Source organism: Sinocyclocheilus grahami, unplaced genomic scaffold (assembly GCF_001515645.1).
Source record: "Sinocyclocheilus grahami isolate Dianchi unplaced genomic scaffold, SAMN03320097.WGS_v1.1 scaffold358.1, whole genome shotgun sequence".
Taxonomy (NCBI): Eukaryota; Metazoa; Chordata; class Actinopteri; order Cypriniformes; family Cyprinidae; genus Sinocyclocheilus; species Sinocyclocheilus grahami.
Window position 1 is genome coordinate 386,371 of NW_015505537.1, and position 4,730 is coordinate 391,100.

The 4,730-nt window shown below is 43.5% G+C and overlaps 1 long non-coding RNA gene across 1 annotated transcript in view; it reads left to right on the plus strand.

Annotated features, from left to right (window-relative positions):
* Positions 1–2,795: 2,795 nt before the first annotated feature.
* LOC107548929 (uncharacterized) overlaps positions 2,796–4,730 on the plus strand; it is a 19,354-nt gene continuing 17,419 nt past the window's right edge. Inside the window, exon 1 of the long non-coding RNA XR_001604508.1 lies at positions 2,796–2,806. This is a non-coding gene — a long non-coding RNA (uncharacterized lncRNA). The remainder of the gene's footprint in view (positions 2,807–4,730) is intronic.

The window sequence follows — 4,730 nt, forward strand, 5'->3', positions numbered from 1 at the left end:
CATGATCTTTACTTAATATCCTAATGATTTTTGGCATAAAAGAAAAATTGATAATTTTGACCCATACAATGTATTGTTGGCTATTGCTACAAATATACCCCAGCGACTTAAGACTGCTTTTGTGCTCCAGGGTCACATATGTACTGTATATGTTTACACTGACCACACACACACACATATACATAATATATGTATGTATGTGTATGTGTGTCATCATGCTGTTTTAGTATTATATATATATATATATATATATACAGTATATATATATAAAAAAAAACTTACAAAAGCACATAAAATTACTAAAACTTAACTAAAATTAAAATTAACTTGAAAGTATAATATAAAAGCTATTACTATAATTAAAATATTCTATAATATAAAATATAACAAAAAAAAAGCACAAACAAAAACAAAAAACCTTGCTACGTGTACTGCATTAAACTAATCAGGACTTGTCACAACACTTACATATTGTTGCTTAATTTAACATTGCCTTTCAAGGGAACTTCGAACTGCGTCCTCTAGGGGTCGCTATGGGGAACACCTCGTCGTGACCCGTGTCTGAAGCATACATTGACAAAACACCAACAACACGTTGGCCGGCCCATGACATCACTACCGGTGCGATTATAGTATAAATAGGTGCCGGGAGAACATGTCATTCACTTCTTCGTCTTCACTGACCGTTTTGTTTGAAGCGTGCAATTTCCGTGGTAAGAGTGATCTATATTCCTATCGTTATGGCGAGCACTAGCAAAGCGTTTAGAGGGTGTGTGCATCCGCGTCGTCGTTATTTGACACCTGATGACACACACAATCTCTGCGTTGTTTGTTTGGGCAAAAAGCACACATGCGATGTCCTTGAGGGGGCAATCCGCGTTCATTGTGAGCGTATTTTAATGAAAAGCTCCACTCTTGTTTGTCTCTCTTTTCGAGGAAAGGGGGGCAGTCATCTGCTACCCGCGGCTCAGGACCCACCGCTGCTGAGGCACGGAGGAGGATGGGCTCGTGGGGATCGCAGGTGGATCCGGCTGATGAGTTTAAAAAGGGGTTTTCCCTTTCGCGCTCGTCGACTGTGGACGAGAGGAAGCTGCTGGAGGATGATGTTATTTCTTTAACATCATTTGATCCGGGGGCCGGTGCTCTGCTGGGTTCGGCCCGGTAAGAGCAGGATATGTCTGAGGACGGCGAAGAAGCTGAGGCTGAGCCTTCCTAATCCTCCTGCTCTGCGTATGGTGAGTTTTGAGCGTTATCTTTCTTACGCATTCATCGATTCTAGCATACGAGTTATGTCAACATCAAACTGATGCGCGGAAACGACTATGAGAGGATGCCCCTGTAAAAAAGACGACTGGCTAGCTATCTTTCTATGGGTGAGACGTCCTCTCTTAAAACTCCCTCCTTGCCATCTCGCTTAGATGGCAGGGCATACGCAGCAGCAGGTCAGGCTGTTGCTTCGTTGCGCACAATGCGGTGCTCCAGGCATATTAGGCTGACCTGCTGGAAGACCTGGATAAAGGCCTGATGAGGTAGCTGAGTTTCGGCGCACCACAGATCTCACTCTCTGTGCTACTAAACAACTGATAACAGCTCTCAGTGATATGTGTCGGGTCCCCGCTATAATAGCAGCAACATTCACAAATGTTTACAGAACAAGCGGGAACCCAGTGTGCCTGTAGTTTTCTCTATTTCTGTTTTATCACGTGATAGAAAGTCTAAGGCCTTCTTAAGCCGTACGGCTGACTTATCTAATCTGCGGCCTGTTATGCATCAAACTAATATTGCTGTTGAGACAAAATGCAATGCCATCAAGTTAGCATTTTTAAACATTCGCTCACTAAAAAATAAATCATTTCTAATCAATGACTTAATAACCAAAACAACCTGGCCTATAATCGTTTTCTTAAATTCATTTTAAACCTCTTAAATAAAATTTTTTTTAAATAATTTTCAAAGTTTTTAAATTCATTGTTTTATTGTTGTGATTATTGTTTTTATTTTATTTTATGTAAAGCACTTTGAATTACCATTGTGTATGAAATGTGCTATACAAATAAACTTGCCTTGCCTTGCCTTGCCTAAGCATGGCAGCTATAGTAGGTATTGAGAGACTTCTGTGGGTGAACCTGGGAGATATCGGGATGGAAGAGAGGGGCTTTCTTCTCGATGCGCCGGTTTCGCCTTCTGAATATTTTTGGTTACCTCCGTTGAGATGGTGGTCGAGAAGTTCAGGGAGGCAAAGGCGCACTCAGCGGCCTTCAGTACATCATTTCACGATGGTCCAGGTCTAAGCCCGAACAGCATAGGGGTCCTGGTCCGTCTCGGTCTGAGGATCGGAGATGGCCACAGAAGGCTAGTGTCGCAGCTCGCGCTCCTCCCCCACCGGTGGGTAGGGTTAGAAGGAATCGTGGGTCAAAGGGAGGTAGGCAAGACCTAGGGATGTGATCCAGACAAGGCATCAGCGCTTTTGTCCGGATCAGAGTGATGCTTGAGTATCTACTCGTTTCCTTCGGGGGTCTTACATCTGCTCTTAGCTCCTAATTCCCCTATAACCACCAACTCTCCACCTGACCGAGGTTAGGTAGGAATTTTCCTGCATTTCCGTCTCCTATGCAATGTTTGGTTGGTTCTATGGCTTCATAGTGACCACCTTGCTGATGGTCTGGACTAGAGGCTTCTTTGAGTCGCCTCTTGAACGGGGCTCCGGCGCGGGAACCATGGTGGGTGAGTATGATCCATTCTCTATATATATACTGTGTATATATATATACAGTATATATATATATATATACAGTGGGGCAAAAAAGTATTTAGTCAGCCACCAATTGTGCAAGTTCTCCCACTTAAAAAGATGAGAGAGGCCTGTAATTTTCATCATAGGTATACCTCAACTATGAGAGACAAAATGAGAAAAAAAATCCAGAAAATCACATTGTAGGATTGTTAAAGAATTAATTGGTAAATTCCTCGGGAAAATAAGTATTTGGTCACCTACAAACAAGCAAGATTTCTGGCTCTCACAGACCTGTAACTTCTTATTTAAGAGGCTCCTCTGTCCTCCACTCATTACCTGTATTAATGGCATCTGTTTGAACTCATTATCAGTATAAAAGACACCTGTCCAAAACCTTTTTTTTTTCTCATTTTGTCTCTCATAGTTGAGGTATACCTATGATGAAAATTACAGGCCTCTCTCATCTTTTTAAGTGGGAGAACTTGCACAATTGGTGGCTGACTAAATACTTTTTTGCCCCACTGTATATATATATATATGTATATATGCATATACATATATATGTTTTTAATGTGCTGGTGGTTATGTGTGTATAAACCTTCTATGAGATTTCTTTGCTGAGGCTTCTGCGGGAGCCTTCTTGATCATCAGGCCCCCTGCACGACACTGCAAAAAATTCCTGGATGTCCGGGCTCCAGGATATCCCCTCTTGCTGAGGCATCGAGCGGGAAGTATAGGTGGCATTTGCGAGAACCTTCTTGTGTAATGCTGTCTCAGGCAGTGCTCCCCTCGCCTTAGAGGGTCGTATTTGAGCTTGCCTCTCCCATTTGGCTCAGTACCTCCGGGTATCTGTGATCAGATGCCTGGAAATTGAAATCCATGCTATGGTAAGTGCACACGCTAAGCTCTGTGCACTTTCTGAAACCCACATAGTGGTAAGTGCGCACGTTGAACACTTTGCCCACTTTCTAAAATCCACAGTAGTGGTAACATGTGGATTTTAGTGGAACATGCTGTAGGTCCGAGCCTCCCTCTCGTTTTAGAGCTGGGTGTGTTGGAGAGCTGGGTGTTTACCCTCTCAGCTAGAGATTTACTGCTAGCCATTCCAGCTTTATATCTTAGATCGAGTTGGTGACTCTCAAACATATTGGGTTTGGTATGCACCATTCCATCTATGAGCTGCTCTTTTTAGAGTGCCACGAGAGCCCCCTTAGAACGGTATCCTAAAATCCATGTTATGGTAAGTGTGGACGTGAAGGCTTTGTGCACATTCTAAAATCCACATTGTGGTAAGTTCACACGCTAGTTCTTTGCGTTCTTTTCTAAAATCCTGTATGTTGAGGGCTTCGTGCCCTTTCTTGAGCTGGTTTAAGCCCCGTTCACCTTGGGCACCACTCCACTTAGGTATCCTAGGATACCTACTTTAACAGGTTGTGGCCACTAGAGGTCTGTTGAGACCGTTCCTTTCAGAGCTTATGCAAGAGCAAGCGGTAGCCCCTGTGTGAAAGGCCAAGACTTAGTGTGATACTAGGTTCTTGGTCGTATCCCCTTAAAGGAATCCATTATGATTCCAAGCCTTGAGCTCTACCCCGGGCCCAGGAGTCTGGCCCTAACAGGTAAGTTGGGTATGAAGCCTAGGCCTTTGGCCATAGGGGATAAAGTCATGGGCAGCTGTCTGACGTCCCAGGGGCAACTCACCATGAAAATGGTAAAGTTGGTACTTAGTGGTCACCATGGTTCTAGCCCACACTCCCCTCAGTATGGCGGCGTGGGTATATCGTTCCCCATCGTTCGTGTTGTTGGTGTTTTTTCAATGTATGCTTCAGACACGGGTCAAGACGAGGTGTTCCCCATAGCGACCCCTAAAGGACGCAATGTCTCGTTCCCTACTCAGGGAACCATGGTTAATCAATCATTTTATTTCGGTCCTCACAGACAACTTTTCACAAAATAAATAAATAAATAAATAAACATAATTACCGAAAAAGGTGTAGGC